The following is a 21,634-nucleotide window of genomic DNA, read 5'->3' as shown; positions in this document are numbered from 1 at the left end:
TTAAAAAAAAATATATCGAGATATATATCTTATATCGCCATCCAGCTAAAAAATATCGAGATATGAATTTTGGGTCATATCGCCCAGCCCTACCAAGAAGATGTTTTTCTTACAGAGAGGTTATTATCTATAATCCTATCACTGTTCATGTGAAGGCCTTTGAACTTTTGAGAGCAGAGGCTAGCGTCCAGTAATGTCAAGAGGAGGTCGAGCTGAGGTTGTGGCTCCCAGGTCTTCCATGTGATTATTCAGACATAGCACGAGTGGGTGAGGGTGAGCTTGCATATTCAACATGCTTTATATAAGTGTGTGTATGTGTCTAACAACCATCTGTTTAAGCAGCATGAAGAAAAAATAAAAACAACCTACAACTACCAGTGGATTAAAACCATTTGGCATGCAGTAACATGGGCCAAAAGCAGCTGAGTAATAGTCCCAGCTGCATGGTGAGTCAGAATGTGAATGGTTCAGTATAAAAAAAAAATAGATACTTGGCATATAATTTGATTTAATCTCACTTCTCTTGTATATATGCTCTCTAGAAAAAAGTCAGTGATGCATATCATGTCAAGAAGTACTTATGCAGTCTTACAAATGGACCTTGGGCATCTGTATCCATCACTACTTTTTAAAACATTGCGCTGACCTTTAAAAGAAGCTGCCTTGAATTATCAAGAAAAAATTTCTTCAATAGGCTAAATTTTGAGCACTTTGGCAACAGAAGTTACCGGACAATAAGATAAGCATGTCTGTGTGGTCATCTTTCAAAAGAAAAGGAAAAAGAGTAGAAAAGAAAGAGAAAAAATGGCAAGATAGGTGCCCTGGCCATGTTTCAGAGGGAATCAAGGGAAATATTTGCAACTGTGCTTGTGTGAGTGTGTGTGCACAAAATAGTTCATACAAAAAGAGTTTTTAGAAGTTTGACCTTCCTTCAACCCGGCAAAACTGTAGCCACAGCAAAGGTTAGAAAAATACAATATTCATAGAAAGATAACAGCCTGCAAACATTTGACATTATTCATAAAACCTTCTTCTCTGCAAGCTTCTGAGAAGCACTACCTCCATTTTCACTTTCTTCTGAGCCACGGCCTTCTTGCCTGTTTCTCTCTGTGTGTCAGAGAAAACTTGGAATGCACTACTTTCTCCAAATGGGATTTGCTGAGAGCAGCACCTCCACTTGATTGAATCCCAACCCAAATTTTTTTGTTCCAAAGGACACAACTGTGCCACAAATGGAAAGAGGCCGGCAGCCCGAGTGTGTGGCCTTACTGGCCGGCTCCCAGGTGTGAATGTGAAATGGGGTTTGATGAAAAAAGGGAGCAAGCTCATTTGACATTCCTTGGATAAACAGAGGTAAAACAAGTCGCCAGCCATGCTTTGAGCTGTGTGTGACTCACAAAAGATCTTTGTTTGAGAGGATAATGTTTGGGTATAATGTTTATTATCCTTGTTTAGCATGTTAGCCTGACACCATGCTATAATAAGCACTAAACACAACGCAAAGGTTAGGTTGACTGAAAGTAATTTGGCAGGTATAATCACAAGCTGTAGAAAAATACTGATGTGGCCATTTTTCCTGTTTTCTGCAAACTAAGCGCTTTATAGCTCAGTCTAGGAAATCAAATACACTGGATCCTAAGACAATAGCACCTTGTCAGTCACAAGGCCGACACAATTCAAAGTATTCCCTATTATAATCATACTTTATAATCTCATAGGTTAAGAGAAAACATTTCTCATACAGTCAGACTTTGTCTTATCACCAGAAACGTCACCCCCACTGGCCATTAGAAAAGAATGCAGGTTTAATGTACTTTCACACCAAACCACAAATGTCTGTGCAAATTTAAATAGCCATCCTTCCAGTAGTTTTTAAGATATTTGCATGTGGGTCTAAGTAGTTTTTAGAAGCAGATGCTATCTGTCCTGCTAATCTGAAACGTTTTAATAGACAGTGTTGATTTTAGATTTTAACACAATTATTTGCTTCTCTTAAAGACTGAAGCTACATAGACTTGTATGTGTAATATTGGGCCAAGGCACCAGAAGTACAATACTACCTCAGATAACCTGAAAACATTGTTGTTTCTTGTTTGTTTGTTTTTTAACTCTAAGACAATCTTAAAGTATTTATGTTAATTTTGTCATTTTTTTGCTCTGTTGTCTTGAAAATGGTATTGAGAATTTTCTGAGGCTTCTTTATCAATATTTAAATGCTAATATTGTGACAACAATCATGCAGACATCAAGAGCCTCACTGGATCAAAAACACCTCCATTATTTATCATAAACTACTTGAAACTGAAATATTGACTGAAGATTTGCACCTTATATATGATATGATTTAAGAAAGTGTCTAATGCACAAAGTAATTCTGCTGTCACCATTTCCATTACATTATTTACTTGCACGCTTTTCTGCACAGGAGGAACAGCTGGTACCATTATCTATAAACTCTAATGAATCACATGTAATTTTTACATAAGCGCATGAGGTCAAAACATTTCTTTTGGCAGCTTTTGTCTGCATTTTGTTCCATTGGATACCGAGCTCCAAAACAGGCTGAACCATCGTAATAATCATAATTTTGAAAATGTCAGGTTGCTTTTTCATGCACTGCCTGTACAGCCCCTTCACAGGAATGACGTCTAACAACCTAAAGACATTGTGACAGACTGACCTCATCCCACAGTGAAGTATAGTCATTTTCGACGGGAACAGTTTATCCTGTTCTGAGATTAAAATATCCAACCAAAAGGCCACGATACTTTGTGTCATTAAATAAGTTAATGAGCAGAAAAATGAAGCAATAACCTGATGGACGCAGTATGCCAAGGCCAAAGTATTCAACAGGCTCAGCATGTTCAACTATTATCAACAACCAGCAACAAAATTTCATAAAGAGAAAGTGAAATCAAGTTAAGTAAGTTAAGTACTGAGCAACTCTGAAGGGAAATAAAGAGAATTTTCTACAGCGCCTACACACTATTTACCTTTCTGCATAGGTTTATTCCCCTTATTTACTACAGGCAGTAAGACAAAGTGCTTTGTCTCTATTCTCCCAGATTTAAATTGGAGAGAGAGCATCCCCTGCTGCAAAGAGATTTTAATTGCTTTAAGCCAATAAAAAAAACCAAGGCGGCGAATGAATGGCTTTATGTGCTGCTTCCCAGGCAAAACGGCAAAGGCAAACCATCCTGCTCACACAGATTTCCTCACAGCTAAATCCCAGAGACTGTCTCATTGTTTCAATCCTGAGTGAGAACAGCAGATAGGGAGGTCATAGCAAAGAGAGCGAGAGCCGAGATAAGTTGAATGAGCAGATTTTCATTTTGACATAGCTGCTCCCAAGGCGCAAATTGCTCAGTCTGAATCAATGAAGTCATTCTTAAACATTGCAGAGCTTCGAGACTCTGGGAACAAAGTCCCCGAATTTAACAGAAATATACAAATAAGCCATCAAAAGCAGGGTGACAGCAAATACGGAGACTGATCTGTTGTTTCCGGCACTTTTATGAGTTTACACCCTCTTGTAGTCTGTTGTCAGACTGTGGTGATTAATCTGCCCATCTGGGGAGGACTAGAGACAGAATGGATCATTCTTGGGTCTCAGGGCTTTCTGCCACTTTGTTACCCTGGTGAGGCCATCTGGGCCAGAGGAGAGCTAATCAGTCATAAGCAAGCCGCAAGCCTTATCCCATGTGGCCACCTGATCACCCACAAGCATCCAGACTTGAATCAGAATTATTTTTGTCAGCATGTGAGAGAAATGCAAGTTTGTTGTTTTGGCAGATACAAGTAGTTATGAACACTGTGCAAGAAATGCTCCTGTTGCTGCTGCAAAAAGAATCGAGAGTCTGCCAAGAGTAAACAAAACGACAAAGACACTATATATGATGTGGCGCCATTATGAAATGCATGATCTAATTTGTCTTACAAGGTCAATAACTACTACAGCACTACAATGTTAAAAGATGTCTTATCATCATCATCATTATTATTAGTCTTGTTATGACGATATTCCTCTTAATTATTTGGTCCTGATATCTGACATAAATAGTTAAATGTGCTCAGTGTGTATAGCTGTTGCTGTAATTTTCTGGGTCGAGCTATTACTATAAAAGACCAGGCTTTGTTTAAAAAACGTACTTGATGTGCAATCTGTTAAGCCTCTTTAAATCTTAACATTCTGTTTAAAAATGACTCATCATTAACTCCTGGCTCAGAGAAATGATTGTAGATTCATTAATGAAGGACTTAAAGACGGGGAGATGTAAGTATAAACGCTGCCTTAGAAGCAGGAAGAAGGATTTTGCTTATTTCTAAGAATAGGAGGTCTGTTCAAACATATTACAGACCAATTGTCATTTAACCTCGAGATATCTTTGCTGCGGGCACTTTTGGCACTGCTCCTGTCATGTAAATTCTCCTCAGACCTCCTCTTTGGAAAGACAACTGAAACAATATACTGCCCTAGTGCTTTTTATCTACCGCTTAGATGAGGCTGCACATCTGTCATAAGCCCATACTTTCTATTGTTTTTGTTCCAGCTGCATTCTTTACATTCCCGAGGTTGTGCCTCCTGTTGACTCCAGAGAGGAGGGAGGAGGGGATAAGACACTCCTGCGGGCTCATTCTGTTTAACTCGCATCAAGACTCCTTGTAAGGTGTCATTTAGTGAGTTTAGCAAGTCTTTGTACAGTGGCATCTGGTGGTTACAGTTTTCTGTTATTACAAAGATGATTTAGAAATGGATGTGGTCACTTGATCACATTTACCAAAAAACTAAACTTGGCAGGATACTCTTACTTTAAAGTCTTTGATCTTGTGATTTTTTGAGAGGGCAAATTTTAAAAAAAGAAATGTCAGTTTCATATCAGTCAATATTCAGCAAACGGAGCTGGCACAGGAGTCGCTACATGACTTAAGTGTGCGACTGGTGTAGTGCACCACAGATGACTACTAATCAGTAAGACACCAAGAGCCTAGAGGCAAAACCGTTGTAATGATGCCAGCATCCATTAGGTGAACTGCAATTAGCACCCTGCTGCTGGAGTTTGCGCACTGAGTGAACTTGCCCAAAACAACGGCGAGGAATAAAAAAGACTGCCATATCATGCTGCAGTGCTGCATGCACTGTGTCTGTAGCATCACAACTTAGAGACCAGGGTAAATACTATATGCATGTATTAGTATGACAAAAGGATGACTTAAGAGTTACAAAGGTGCCAATATCAGAAACCTGCTGCACAGCTTACTGTGCAAATCTTTTGCTCGGCATCTAAGTTTGCGGTAGATAATTTGCTGTTGGCTGAAATGAAAACATTCTGAAACAATAAATAAGCTACATTAACAAGTAAGCAAGTAAACTGGCACATCAGCGAATCAGCCTTTCCATTCCAATATAATGTTGCAAGAATAACATCTCTGCAAAAAAGCTGAAGCAGTGATGCTCCATCACAATTGGTCTCTGTATTTGTTCCACAGTGAACTTAAATATAACTCACGCACTGACTCACTTACCGCTAATATGTTTATTAAGTCACAATGTTTCAGACTGATTGATTTTTTTCCACGTAAACAGAGAATATCCTTATATTCAAGTATGCAGACACACATCCATACTGTTTACTTTCAATCATCCAATCAGAACTTAATGGCTTACAAGCTTACAAGTTTTTCTATCTTCTACGAAAACATTCGCACAGGTCAAAAATGGAACAATGGTTAAATTGATCTATCCAGCAAGTACGCTACACAAGATTTGTGTATTTCCCACCCAAACAAGTATATAAGCTGCTAAAGAATGAAAAGAAAATATCACAACAAGTAAATAACATGTTCATGAAATGACTTCGAAGACGCATCATTTAAACTCCCCGTACTACCTTCAGAAAACTTCTTCTCTTTATTAAAATTACATTTTTGGTTATTTTATGATCGAACATTTAAATCAAAGAGAAATTATGACATTACATTCATCACTTAAAAATGTCTGTAAAGTAAAGTCTTGACCTGTATCCCATTTTCAAGTGGGCTCTAACTACATAATCTCTATCCTCTCAATGAATCACACTCATATGTCTGGTTATTCTATGTTTTAAGTCTCTGAAAGTTTTACCTACATACATGAAGCCGCATGGTCAGCACATCATACATAACCTGGGTAAATGCACAGGATTTTCACTCCCAATTTAAATGTTTTTCCCCATGTGTGGAGTTGCTGTATAGTTTTCTGCCCGATGATTGTGTTGTCTATCCACATTACAGCTCACATTTTAACCAGAGTATTCTGGGATTAGCCCCAATCATTTACACTCTTAGAAAGATGGCTTGGTACTTGTCAGTATCTGTTTTATTTGGAATTAAGCCTCCTAACACATTAATTACCTGGAAAATTCATCGCACTAAACACCAACCAAAACATCAGTAAATATTGTAAATAAATAATGTTTGACTTGATGGGAGTTAGGTGTTGGAATATTAGTTTTGCATTCCACAAGCACCACAAATTCTTAAGGTTTTGTGGCCAATTATGTTATATAAAGGGTTTTTATTTTACAGTGACAACCTGGCAACAGAGATATGTGGCAAATACTACAGCCAAACAGCAAGCTTCTCTAGATATTTTCAAGGTAGTGCTGAGGATGATAAATGACTGGGAGCAGTAGTGAACATCAGCTGACCATAAACAGTTTAGTACGGTTCTTGAATAAAGACTTTTAGGTGGCCATCTCTCTACCCTGTGGATGTAGTGGGAGGAGGCTCTGATAAGTTACAGAATGACATGAAATTCCCATCTTTCCTAACAGCATTAAGGCAAACATCTCAGCATGCTGTGGGCCAAGCTGCTATGATAATTTGCTGAACCACAGTAAACATGGCTTTCTGCAACAAGTAGAAATGCCTCCAGGCTGCACAGTGGCTGCACCGGAATGTCTTGGACAGTTTTTTTAGGCGAATGTGTGTATCAGTTTGACCTCATTAGTACCACGGGCCAAGGCTGTACAGTCCATGAGCCAAGTCTTTACACCCCCCACTAGTTTATACACACTAGACGATAGCTTGTTTGTTGGAATGAATCCGGGCTGCTGCGAAACGAGAACAAGTGTTTTTGTTTATTTGCACAGGGATTAACTTACACCGTTGGCATGTTGATAAGGGCACCAACGTTGTAACATGAAAGGTCTTGGATATTAGCAGAGAATGAGAAAGCAAACACACCACACACACACACACACACACACACGTGCATGTAAATGCAGACGCTATTCGTTATTCACTAGCATACTAATAAAAAATGAATTTGCTCGGGCAAAGCATGCAGTGCAAAACACAAAGTGCAAATTATTCCAGAGACAAGATTTCTATCCTTTTTTCCCCTTCTAGTGTAAATTCTCAAAATCAAATCTTCCATGCACCACTCTTTTTCATGCAAAACTGTGCACATACCATACCTCCCCTCACCCACCAGCATGGATCTGTAAAGGCGCACAGGTGCACAAAACTCGACACAAGACTGTAATGCTTGATGACAAGAGGCCAAGACACACAATCACTCATGAAAGGCGGAGAGAAGAGAGCGTTTTGAAATGTCTCAATGCCTTCCTGTGCAGGCAGTTAATGTACAACTTAAATAAAGTGGGCACATTCAGCGTGGAGACGTCAGCTGGATAGAGGTCAGTGTAACGGAGAAGGCCAAATTGGTTCTGACATTGTAGAGAAAGTGGGCATCAAGATACAGTAGGCAAGGAACGCTGAATTATTTGCTATACATCATATATATGGATTCGATACAGCAGATTTCATGTGCATGGGCATGAAGCAGTCAAGACAGACCCTCTTTGAAATTGGCAGAGAATAATTAGTTATGCTGATTCATCTGCATCCAAATGTTAATGGTTGTAAAGGACCTGGAACTACATCAAAGACCTCCACTACAGTATTGTGAGTTAACAGTAAAGTGATGCTGAGCTCCAAGCGATTGCATTGGAGAATTATTTTCAATGCAGTCACCATCAACTGGTATTCTAGTACATGTCCTCCCAGCTACTTTGGAGGTTCCAGCTGCAGATTTAAGGCCACTGCACAGCAAATGAGAGCTAAATTTAATTCTTGGACCCAATTAAGTTGATAGCATTTAAGCAGAATAATAACCCTACTCTGCTACTAACTGCAACTAAACAAGATCCATAATTAATGTTGTACCAAACAGCTTTAACATTTTACCCATTTCTGTTCTGTGTGATTGTGAGTGATTTAGTATGTGACCTGTGAAAATACTGATTACATGACAACATGCCTCACTCAGGTTTACAAGCAGAGCTGCACTGGACAGAAAGTGTGTGCATTTCAGTGACACTTCCACACCTCTTAATGGAGTTGTTAGTTTATGAAGATCCTGAATCTTTTAGTTCACCTGGGGATTAAAACTTGACAAAAATGTACAAGTGCAAAAGCAGGGGAAGCAAGTGGTATAACTGAATAATTTTAGATCATAACACAGCTGTTTTTCAGTCTATTTAGTGCATTCTGTAATTCTAAACGGTGTCGGGAACAGCATCTTTTCAGGGGCGGCAAAGCTGGCAAGACATTCTTCCAGTTGGGACACATTCAGCACCAAGGCCCTTCCTGTAGCATTCCGTCACAGATACAGAAAAACACCATACAACTCCTCTCTGCATGGGGTCTGGGTGTCGCAACGACACCTACATTGCAAAGTGGCACAGGAAGAGAGGCGGGGAAGCAAAGTGAGAGAGCGTAGGAAAGCATGAGAAAGTGTAGTTGTAGAAAAATGAGCGGGGAGGTGGAAAGGAAGCTTTGCAATGCAGTGCTCGTTTGGCTCACCTAATTAAAATAACAATGGGTGCTTTCATGTTAGTATAATAGAGACCCATCGCTCATCATAATGGTTAGGAGCTCGGCCTGGCCAGAGGCACATGAATACAGTCAGGCACAAGAATCAGGGCAGGCTCGTATCCCTTTGGAATTACCTGTATGTTTTGTCTTTATTAAACAGACTGAGCAATCATTCATATGACAGCCTCAAAAAGTAAGTGAACATTTTGTTTAATGACTTTTCAAAAACTATTTAAAGTCCAATTAAGAAGATGACATTTAAAGAGTGAGTCGTAGAGGTTCCTCTCCCTAAAGGCAAACATAGTCTGGATTCTGACAAAGTCTGTCACTTTCAACAAAAAGACTGGTTTGTTTCATGTGTCCTAAAAAGTGCTGCAGAGATGCACAAAGGCTGTAAATCCTACTAAAAAAAAAAAAAAAGGAAAATCTGTTGCTAGTGCTCTTCCTAGAAGTACATGTCCTGCAAGGATCACACCAAAAGCACAACATGCAATACTGAAACAGGTAAAAAGGGACCCAAGGGTAACAGCAGAACACCTACTGAAATCTACAACCTGCTAAAATCTTTATGTGTCCCTTAGGGCAAAAAAACCTCAGTAAGTCTGATGTTAATTAGAGATGGACCAATCCGATATTACGTCTCGGTATCAGTCCGATACTGACCTAAATTACTGGATCGGATATCGGAGAGAAATAAAAAATGTAATCGGATTTATATTGGTATCGGCAGATATCCAAATTTATGATATCGGTATCGGACATAAAAAATTGGTATCGTGCCATCTCTAGTGTTAATGCTGTTAGGGAGACAAAAAAAGAAAACACACACATTGCAACACATCTTAAGTTTGCAAAAGACCTGTTCACAGAACATGGTAATGACTTCTCTTAATGAAGTTTTAAGAACAAATGTATCTTTTAAATGCTTTTGTTACCCCTTCCAGTGCTGTGTGTCTCTATAATATTTGCAATGATGCCAATACAGAGAACGAATTGAACACCAGTGACAGATTTAAAAGGTTGTATTCTTTACTCAGAGGAGAAAGAGATTTTTTAATGTTTTAGGCACCAACTTAAGTGGTTCCCCACCTTTGTAAAATAAATGAAAAACATCTCAAGATGATCTACTTATTAGAAAAATAACAGATGATAAGACCGGGATATATAAAATTTAAAAAAAAATTGCACTCATCTCATTACGTGTTAGTGAGTCATTAGACTACACTCTCATTTACAATCTCACTAGTTTCTCTTTTCTCTCCTCTCAGCTTGTCTCACTCTGAGTGCACCTCCTGACACACAGGTGTGTGAGGCTGAGAAGCGACAGGTGAAATGTAATTATACTGAGGTGAGCTGTGTTACTGTAAGTTCATTAAATGCTTCCCAAGAAGTGTTAACCTGACTGTTCTTAATTTAAGATACGAGTTAAATCAACACCATTGTTTTTTTGTTTGCTTTTGTCAGTAAGCAAAATGCCTTTTATAACAAAGTAATACTTCTAATCTCAGCATATCCATGGGAACACTCAAATACCATGGGAGAGTGAATATGTATGAAATCCAAACTGTATGAAGAAATTTTACAGGAGAATTGCACAGCACAGTGGCTCTAAACATACAAGTAAATGCACACTTATAGCGATAGGGAAGAAAAGATGAAAATCTTGTATTAAACCTTAAATTGATTGATAGGCTTGACCTAAAGACAGCTCAATCACAACATCCCATAAATAACACAGAACAGTTTCATAGTAGGAGTTCCTCCTCACCACTGTGCTAGCGGCACCTCACGGAGGTTGAGTTGGTGCTAAAGCGACTTCTACCAGGTGCAAAAGTCCAAGAGGTCCAAGAGATTACTCGCTTTTTGCAGTATGTCACTGTGAGTGGTTACTCTTTGAATTCAATAAGGACATAAAAAGAACTGCTATCTGGGCGTGTCTGTAACTGTAACTTCACTGTTAGGTGAAGATTCCTAAATAATTTGGAAATCATCAGTTCAGAAATTCAGTTCTTTCCAAAGTGTATTTAAAACTTTGTATTGGAGTTGTAGTGGTCCTGTGGACTGAAGGAGCAGCTAATAGAAAAACTCTTCGGGTCCACTGAACTGAAGCCAGAGGCAACTGGACAATTTAACGAGCTTAGAGAAGCCAGCATCTCAGCATTAAATATTATCATAGCAGTCAGACTTTTTCATCCGGTTGTTCAGTCTGGCGTCACTAGCCTTGTCTGGGCCTAAACTCCGCTGCAGGTCCATATATCAAACGATCACTATGGCATTACTGAGAGTTGAAAAACTGTCTAAAGTCTTTCATCTTTAATAAAATGATCAGCGTTCTGCTCTACCAGGTGTAACAATTGAGTTTAACATCCAGGCATCCATGAAAACGGAATTTATGACATTTAACGGAGTTAGAAGTTAGCAGGGAGTTAGCTCGCTAGCTTCTATCTAAATACAATATAGCATGTCCTGACTGCGGGGTTTTGGAAACAAATTAAAACGTACAGCTCTGCTATCACTTCCAACATAAATGAAGACCGAAAACTAAACAGCAGTGACGTTTGTAGGGTTACTGAAGTTTGGCTGGTTGGTATATAATGATGTGCTACGTGACCACTAGCGACACAGCTATGTTAGCATAATATAAACAAGCTAACTTTTTTTCCACTCGATAAAAGTTAGCATGAGTGTTCTCGGTGGTCAGGAACAAATGCAATCGCATGGCTGGATGCTGTAAAAGGACCAAACTTCAGCCAGGAGAACAACTGAGATAATCCATCCACAATACGAGGTTAGTCATTCATGTACTGCTGCATGGGCTGGGCTGCAGTTACATCCTAAGGTTTTAAAAACTGAGCTTAAATAAATGATTAGCGGTAATAAAAGCCGAGGGAGGTCAACAGTGATCACTGACTGTTTTAGGAGCTTTTTGAGATCAAATAGAAGAAAATACATAACATTAAACATGTTAACAACACAAAAGCCATATTAAACGCAGACTACTTTAGACCCGGAAGTAGGAATCGTCGCGTCATCACTGAACAACCGGATAGTGAGGTATAAAACAGTTTGAACTGGACTCTTTTTTTATTGTCAGGTTTTTTTTTCATTAATATTTTCTTTATATATTTATTGATAGTTCATTTAGAAACAAAGACTCAAATGTACTTGCTTGTACATAGTACTGGGTGCTGATGTAGTTGCACGCAATCCAGCACACAAGGCTAGCTAAAGCCCAATCAATATATCGGCAATGTTTAAATGAACTATTAGCCAATTAGGGTATGGGCACTTATCAGCCAATAAATTCAATTTAAAGAAAGTAAAAAGAGAAACACCCTTCAAGTGTTGATGCTGCATAGTTTGTCCACCAGAGGGCACTTGTGGCAACAAAATAAGTTGTTTTGATTTTTGTTTTTTTGTTTTTTTACACTGCACTGTTATCTTTATAAGGATTTATAAATGCTAACAAATTATTTGTGTGTCTAAAAGAAAAATTAATAATGGCTCATGAATCAGATTTTTTAAATCACCAAATATCAGGCTAGCATACCAATAGTTAATAACATGAGCTAGGTGATGTTAATAATGTTACCTGACTACTGCCATAACAGTAAAATTACATCTAAGTACGTGTGTTTTAGCATAGCACTTTTTGTTCATTTTTAAAAAATAAAATTTTATGTTAATTTGGCATTAATTATTATTTTGTGGCATCAAATTTGGTGTTAGAATGCATTACACCAACTATTATCGTCATCCCAAGAAAACAAACACTGCAAATGAAGTATGGAAATAACGGCATGGGACCTTGAGGCAGTAAAAAAGTCACAACTGCAAGAACTAAACTTGCAGGTCAAAATTAACAAAAAGGTCAACAGAGTCAGGAAAAATTATTATCTGAATATATAATAAAAAAGCTTCGTCATTTCAGTCAATTTTTAAATGTGTCCATTATTTTGTTTTAGATAATCACAGCAGGCTCTAATCACATACTAACACTTGGTTTAGATATTTTGCCATTTCACTTTTATCCACTGGATACTCCTCCAACATCGCATTTATCATGCAGAGCATGTAGATGTGGTTAATGTCACACCATAATCATTCTCTAAAGTCAATAAAATATTTATGGTGTCTAGTCCTAATGAAACAGAAGATAAAAACAAAAGTCAGGGAAAAAAAAGTTTAAAACTCTTCTGGGTGAAAGTTGCTGTGACTCATTTAACCGTCCTTCAGCTTCATGAGATTGTCATCGGAATAAAATGTGTTTTCTCTTCTGCTTTTATACACAAACATAATAATGGAAAGAAGAAGAAAAGAATGGCAGAACAAGGTGAGGGAGTTTGAAAACTAGATATTAATCAGTGCAGAGGATAAACAGCAGGGCAGCAGTAACAGGAGTGAAGAACTAGGGTGTTTTTGCTAATTGTTAGAGGAGGTTGGGCAGCACTTCTAAACAGTATGTTGCGTTGGTACAGGAGGCACAGAGGTCACACACTCCCCTGACCTCAGTCTAATTACTGCATACCCTTTGGTGGAAACAATTCTGTAGAGAGTTTCGAAGACATGAGGACATTGTGATGCCAGACGGCTGCCTAGCCCCCTTTGTACCTCCCTGTGGTTCAAAAAGCAGCACAGCATGGCTCTGCTGCCCAGGGGCAAAGAGAACTAGTGAAAGCAAGTTTTGACTGCACATCTCTGTGCTCTACATTCTCCACTAACTGGAAATGTACTTGCTTAACATGTAGGAACAAGAAAGTCCAACTGAAATTTTGGCCAAACAGATATCTTCCACTTTTTGTTTAGTATTATAAACACCAAGCTCCAAATGTCTGACTCAGAGGTGCCAAAAGGATATAACAGCTAAGAGCCCTGGGTTATTTAGAACGCTGTAGCACTATATGGCCAATAACCAATACAGTTGGATCATTCCAAATAAAATCTAATGAATTTGACTTCTAATAATCAGCTGATATTTTTTTGTACAATAACTTCAGTATATTTAATAAAGCATTACCAAATGCTGCCTTTATACTTTTAATATAGTTCAAGTTACAGGCTCTTCCCTCCACCAACAACCCCTAGGAGGAAAGAAAAAAAAGACACAGAATAGTACTGAAATACAAATTTAACTTTTCAGTACTAGAATAGCAAAGGACGGGTCAAAGACAACGGTTATGACTTGATAAATACACCATGAACGCAAGGTGTTAACTTACCGGGCACCATTGTGAGCTAACATTAGCCAACGATGGCAAAGGCAACCCTAAATCCGCTCAATGAAACACCAACCAACACTGGACACCCTTAGTTTGACATAGCTCCCAGTTCAGTGTAAGCTAAGAAAATAGCTTCACCTCCTTGATTTGTAAAGCCCTGCATTCATACAGCGTTCTGGAAAATGAGGGCTTTTGTTACATGCTCAAGACAATGAAACCCAGGTATGTATTTTTGCAGGGACACAGAACTTTATTGTATTAATTTGGGCAACTGTGGAGTCATGTGAGACTATGATAGCTCATTATTTAACAGAGGACTGGCGACTGCTTAGCGTGCGTCTGTGTGTTACTATTAGCCTGCGTCTGCTCACGTGCTGCGCATGTGTGAAACAGACCAGCTTATAATCAGACATACACGATCAGCTGGTGAAAGCTAAGAACCCTGGAAATGGGCAATCTCTGGTCTTCGGCCAATCAATCTTTGCATCACTATCAAAAACAGTGAAATTCTAATGATATAAAATGATTAAATGAGTATTGTTACGAACTTGTATGTCCGTGTGTTTGTTTGTGCAGGTGCTGTGTTTTTGTCTATGTTAATTTAGCTGTGCCAGGGCCCTGTTCCGATTGGTGCATGGACTTACTGCCCCGGCGTGATTGGATCCAGTTGGAGGACCCGCCCAATAAAAGGAGGCTGGAGTGCTACAGCGGGAGAGGTCCTCGCATTTCTCCTCATCACCCAGCAGTAGTCCGGTGGTAGCCGCTGGCTGCAGTATACGTGCGAAAATTGTGGAAGTGGAGTGGGTAGGGGTGAGCTGCCGTTTATTTTGATCACCCGTTTTCTCCTGTTTTTGAGTTGGTTAAGGAGGTCAGACTCTGTCTTTATTTTGACTTTATTTTGGTGAGGTCAGGGGTGCGGGATTTGTGTAGGTTTGTTTTGTTTATTGTTTTGGCCTTGGCTCACCCTGAAGTGTTGACACTCCCGTTTTGGTTCTCTTTATTCACCTTGTAAATAAATCACTTCACATCTAACGGATTTGTTGCGTGTGACTGCTTGGGTCTTGGGGGGGAAAGCGAGTGCCTCGCTCATGTTATGGCCTGGCCCTAGACGTGTAATCACCTAATTATAGTAAATTTATTTTTTGACTACTAAACTGGGTGTTCACTAACTTGGAAATTCTAGGATATCTGCACACCCACACTTACACTTGAATGTAATAATACTTAAGTGGCTGGTTTAGTCAAATAAAGCTTGTTTAATGGAAGACGCCCTTTCTAACCCACGCTGCTTATTTAGCTTGACAAGCAGGAAGACAGAGAGGCATGCAATTAACTATCCTGCAGCTACTCAGGCACAGATCATTACAATCAAGCGTGAGTCACTGACAACGCATTTTTTAACATAATTTCTTGTGTGTGTGTTACTATTAGCCTGCACCTTGTTTTTCTTGTATTATGAAAAACTACCACGGCCAATGAACGATCTAATCTAAGTGCCATCCAAGTGCAGAGGAACTGGGCACAGCTGAAGATTTGTCAGTGCGCCCCAGGGTGGCTGTGGCTACACTGTAGTTTGCCATCACCAGTGTGTGAATGTGTGTGTGAATGGGTGGATGACTGTGTATAGTGTAAAGCGCTTTGGGGTCCTTAGGACCAAGTAAAGCGCTATACCATTTACCATTTAGAAAAAAGGGCCTGACTGTTGTACAACTGTGACACATTTAAAGATTAGTCATCCAGCTGCTTGCCAAATAATAAAAGATGTTCTCTCTGAGGCTGAGCCAAGGCCAAACGCTATATTCCTTGCATAGTACAAAACAATCTGATGTAATTAAAAATATCTCTGTTTAAAATGATATGCAGTATCTGGGATTGATGCCACTCGTGACACACAAAATCACTTTATTGCAAGAATGAAAAATGGAAGACGCCACTGATGAAAATAACTCCTCGCTTCCTTTAAATGTGTCCTGTGAAAATACAATAACAGACTGTGGTGACAATTTAATCTCATTGCAGTTTTTTTTTTTGTAGTGAAGCAAAAAGACAACAGCAGAGTTTTAATGTTTTTTCAGCACACTGAACCATGCACCATCTCTCAAACAGACGGCAGTATTACTAATTCCTTTGGAGTTTTTCTTTTGCTCTGTTTTTAATACAATAATGTAAAAGTCAATTAAGTAGAAATTAGTACTTCAAATCACGTGCAAATAAAGAAATAAAAGCAAAAAAAAACCCCCAAGCTGCTCAAGGATTTTGTGTTAAACGAAGCAAAATTGGTGGTCAAAGCTGTGTTTGTCATCAGATGTTCTGAGAAGAAAACAAGTGCAGAGTGTCTTCTCCTCTTGCTGTCTGTCAACACTCCTTCCTTCCCTCTTTTTTGTGCTTTTTCTGCATCAATTGAGCATCAGGTGTTTGTGTCTCTCTCATTGCCTCCTTGTCTTTCAGGCAGACCCGTGGAAGGCATGAATAATGTCTACGAGCACGGGGACAGCACGGCCTCTTCATCTCCTGTAACTATTTTAACATGCTTCTCTCCCTCAGCTCCCAGTGGATGAGATGAGTGTATGAATGCAAAGGATGGGGACAGAGAAAAAGGGTGATAGAATAGTGACAGTGAGAGACCATGCTGCATATGTAAAAACATCCCAGGAGTGTTGATGTGAGCTGGCTTAAAGCAGCTGGAGGTGACCTCGCTTCAGGCAAAACTAACATCATGGGTTGGGCAGAGAAATGTTGCTAAAGGGAAGCTAAAGGCTAGTATGAGAGTTGACAGGAATCCCAAAAAGTCAAAACTACATTCCGACAACACTGGTCTCAAGCTTATGAACCACTGGTGTGAAAGAGGAGAGTAAGACAGATGTGGTCAGCACACAGATTTGTTGCAACACAGAGACAGTTATTGAATGGACATGCTAATAATGTGTCTCCTTGTAGAATCTATACAGCTGGGCATTAAATCAATGTCTTGTTTACAGTCTTATTGCAGACTCCTTGTGTTGTCAGAAACTGCTGCTGTGTCAGTTCTGAACTGCAATTCTTCTGCACACACCACAGATAGATCAATATATCAGGTAGACACTTTTGTTTTCTTAATTGTATATGTGCTAAATGCCATCATTGGTCGAACAATACAGTCTACTTTGCTAGATTACACATGTAGACTGGCAATTGAAAAAAAGAATACGTATGTATATATATAGGGCTGTTCGATATAACAATATATATCAGTTGACGATATAAACTACAGACACTACAGACAGACAAGGGCTTGTTTTTATGCGTTGTCGTTATTTCCACATAAACCTTTCACAATAAAGCTCAAGATCCTGTTGAGACTTTTCAAAATAAACTGAATCACGTGAAAGATCTAGAGTATTTACGGATGAGAAGTAAAAAAGAGCCGGCAGGTGCTAAAAAATAAACCTTAGACTCAAACAGAACAGGCTTTTCCCCGCAGCACGCCGTGTAATAAATACTGACAAAGAAAACGGCGGCCGTTACAACCTATGTCTAAAAATGTATAGTTTCATGCATCAGTTAAAACACTCGACTCCAGGTACGCGACGCCCAGCTGGAAACACTTCCCGCAAGACGAGCTGCCTGAGATTCACAGAATTTACAGAAAATGTTACATTTTTGTGATTTATATCGTTATCGGACAATAGAATTCTTAATATTGGGATATGAGATCACGGTTCAGTTCGATACTTTGGTGTCACGGTTCGATATTTTTTCGATACAAAAAAATGTTCATGCCTTTTTAATTTGTCATTTATTAAAATTATAAATATATATTTTAACTCAAAAGTACAGTTTTTAAATTTAATGTTGCTGAAACAACAAAATAAAAAAATAAATCTATCTGATTGAGGAATCACTCATCTTTGGAAAAGAGAGTTTATTACAGAGAAATGGCTCTTTCCAAAATAAAAGCTATACTATACGCTTCTTCTGGGCTATATTCTCAGCAGCATATTAAACATATCAGGTCCCCATGAGGAGAATCATGTGCTAACGGCTGTCTAAATGACTCGGGTAAAGTTTGTAGCATGTGTGCTTGTTGTTTTTGTCTGCTTCCACTTGTATGAAGAAAGCTCCACTGTCTTCATCTCAGCTCGAGCTAAACTGAACAGTGAATGAGTTTAGACTTTCAGGAGGAAGACCTCAGTTAGCATGTTAAATGTCAAAGTTCATGACAGTAGAAACATACTTAAAGCATGGCTTGTTTTAGAAGGGTTGCTAGGACAACAGACATGGCAGCACAGCTTAGGTTTGAAAAAGAATAGGAGCAGAACACAAGACTTACAGATAAATGTCCTTTGGACAGATAAGACTAAAGTTGCAATGTCTGGCCATAATGCACAGGGCCACTTTTGGATAGCTTTGGATAGCTTATTTTGCAGCCACTAACCTGGACACTTTGGAGTCATTCAGTCAACCATGAACTCCTCTGCAAACCAAAGTATTCTAGAGTCAGATGTGAGGCTCTATCTGACAGCTAAAGCTTGGCCAAAAGCACACAAAAGAAAATCTACAACAGAAAAGAACCAAGGTGCTGCAATGAGCCAGTCAAGTCTAGAACTGAACTTGACTGAAATACTATGGCAGCAAAATTAAATTAATGCCTCAATAAACTGAAGCAAGAACGGACTAAAATTCTTCCATAATGATTTGGAAGACTGAGAAAAGCCACAAGAGAAAAAATATCCGTTAAAAATGATTCTGCAAGCTAAAGAATCATAGTGTATACTTTTCACAGGACTGCATAGTCATCTTTTGCAGAAGAACACACAGACAGACAGACATCGGGGAGACTGTGGCTCAGGAGGTAGAGCAGCGTGTCTACTAATCAGAACACTGGTGGTTTTCAATTTCTGATTGCATGCCAAAGTATTCTTGGAGATATTGTATATGTATATGTATCATGAACATCTGTTTGGTAGTAAGTCAGGGTGACAGAACCTGACAAAATGTTTTGCCGAGAAAAAGGAAGTAGTTCTGCTACTTATCCTCAAAAAAAGAAAAAATCTATTGTGCCCAAACCAAAAGGGAAAGGAACGACCCCAGATGGATACAAATGCAACCATCCTCTCTCTCACACACACTTGTGGTAAATAAAAAGAGCATTTGATCCTCGCCAAGAGATTGGCAGTGAAGGACAGAACGACCACCGAGGCACTCAGAAAGGCTTTAATCGCTCCATATCGATTGTTCCCTTTTTTGGTGAATCAGCAACAACTGGTAAGGGCTGAGGAGTTTGCTTAATATTCCCTTCTCTCAGAGAGCAGGTCAGCCAATTTCACCCTCCCCAGTGTCTACGCTTCAAAATATCCTATTTAGATCTCATTTATATTCATACCACTGGCTGTTTGAGGATGTCGAATGTGAGCTTTTCCCTACATGAAATATGAAAACTTACAATATCTCCCTCTGCAAAATCTTATGGTATCCAGGGGGGCATCTATCAAATTTTGCAGGTTACACAACAGCAACTTTGTGATTCATCACGGCTTCACAACCAAAATCTGATGTTTTCTTTTGGTTCATCATCTGCCTAGAGGGCTGCTGGGTCTGCACTATTCCACTTTCAGAATTTGAGTGGCTTTTGATAAAGAAAGTGCCCAAAGGAGGCTGAAAATAAGCTCTGTGCAGAAAAAAAGTGTAAATATGACAGCTGTGATTTGTTGCAAAGATGAGGAGAATCGCCACATCTTTTGGACAAAAGAAGTGTCACTGAGATTTGACAATAAGACAGGTAGATATTTTATGATCAGTGAGCATTCCTGCCAAACAAACAACACGTCTAGTATCTCTCAAAGCAAATCTGTGTACATATACAGTATGAAATAAATAAACCATTCACTCTCTGGAGCTGAAAATACTGTACTTTTACACTTACTGTCAAAAAACCCCCCAAAAAACATCCACTACACAATACAGGCTCTCTAGGAAACAGATGAGAGTTGCAGTTCCTCTGTCTACAGTTCATTAAAATTCACAGACTTGCTGCAAAAACAGTCTTGCTAATTGCTGGATTACCAAAATCATTCATCAATTATTAAGCTGCACAAGCTCCCTCTCCCACCAGATGAGCACAGGTAAACCGATATCCTCCTGCTCAGACTTCACCTGTGTCTGGCACATAAATAAAAATCCTACTTAGACAGCATGTAGGTGTGTTAATATGCAAGACTTTTAGCCCATCTTTATTTAGAAAACCAGGACTAATAAACTCACCAATTCTAAAGTAATTCTTGACCTAAGTCTTGCCACTTGGTATCCATCTGAGTAATGCCTCCAGGCAGTTATTTGGACTGTTATTATGAAGCCACTAAATAAATGTATGAGGAAACAGCCAATGGTAACGGAGCCATAAACACAGTAAGTCAGAGACCATCCTGAACCAGTCACCCCTAAAGGGAATCTGGGTGCTCTTTTATTCTGCAGCTATGGGCCCACTTTACTCCTTAGAGGGACAAAAGTGCAGATTTGCAAGTTAGTCAATTAACTTGTAAGCTTTTTTTGCATTTTTGTGATACTTTGAGGATTCATCTAAAGCCATTAGTTTTTACAGAGTCCAATACTTTGGCTTTTTACCAAATACCTGCAAAACCAATTACATTCCCATCATCCTCACCTGCACTGTCCATTGACAAAATCATATTATTCAGTGTGTTAAACTGCACTGTCACTGTGACCTCTTAAATAGTTTCCTGCACTCTCACACGAGTTAAAGGGAAAATAAGAATTTTACTTTCACAGAGACAGCTTCACGCATTCTTCTATAAATCAAGTTAACTGTAATTCAATAACACAAAGACACAAACGCACACAAAAACACCAGTGTACTCTGGTATCCAAATTTAAATAATGCACAGCACCACATATGAACACTATACACACACAAGTGTTTACAGCCTACTCATTGCTCAGTCCTTGGAATTCTTCAGCTTGCCACAACAGATGGTTGATGTTGACAAGGAGGGAAAGACAGTCATGTGTGTGTGCGCATGCGTGTTTGTGAGAGTTTGTGAGTATGTTATCCTTATCGTTACCTGTCCCTAGAGGTGAGCCTGGCAGTCAGTGTAACAGAGGCAACAACAACAACAGCATCTCTCCACCAAGCTTCTGTCAAGCATGATTGGACAGGATGTGGTAAGTGGTGCTAAGGCTCCAGGGAGACACACATATATAGACACACACATAGACACAAACACATAAACACACACAGTGGAGGATAGCAGGTCTTTATGCGTGCATGTGATGTGTCTGTTTGTGTATCACACTGTCTGTGTTGAACTTGCTGGTGCTACTTTACACTCTCAGTGGGGTCTCTGACAACAAGACAGATGAGTCTGACTGCACTGACAATCATTACCACCCTCCCAACAACAGTGTGTGTCTCTGACTCAACACAACTTCTCAGGGATTGCCCAGCCCCATCTTTCAAAAGCCCAACAGACCTGCCACCAGTCCAAAGTCATCATCACTCACATCACTCATTCCATTGGCTGGGCATGCACCATTGACTTGATAGTGTCATAACATACCAC

At 39.2% G+C, this 21,634-nt stretch overlaps 1 protein-coding gene and 1 long non-coding RNA gene across 10 annotated transcripts in view; one reads left to right on the top strand and one right to left on the bottom strand.

Annotated features, from left to right (window-relative positions):
* The window catches only part of magi2a (membrane associated guanylate kinase, WW and PDZ domain containing 2a), a 269,662-nt gene that overhangs the window by 232,476 nt on the left and 15,552 nt on the right, over nt 1-21,634 (bottom strand). The window lies entirely within an intron of this gene.
* On the top strand, nt 11,564-15,114 carry LOC309692366. The gene is made up of 2 exons (XR_014272289.1): nt 11,564-11,647; nt 14,655-15,114. It is a non-coding gene; the product is annotated as an uncharacterized lncRNA (long non-coding RNA).

Source organism: Aulonocara stuartgranti (genome assembly GCF_965226115.1).
Source record: "Aulonocara stuartgranti genome assembly, chromosome: 17".
NCBI lineage: Eukaryota > Metazoa > Chordata > Actinopteri > Cichliformes > Cichlidae > Aulonocara > Aulonocara stuartgranti.
The sequence above is the reverse complement of the archived record's forward strand: the minus strand, read 5'-3'. Positions and strand labels throughout refer to the sequence as shown.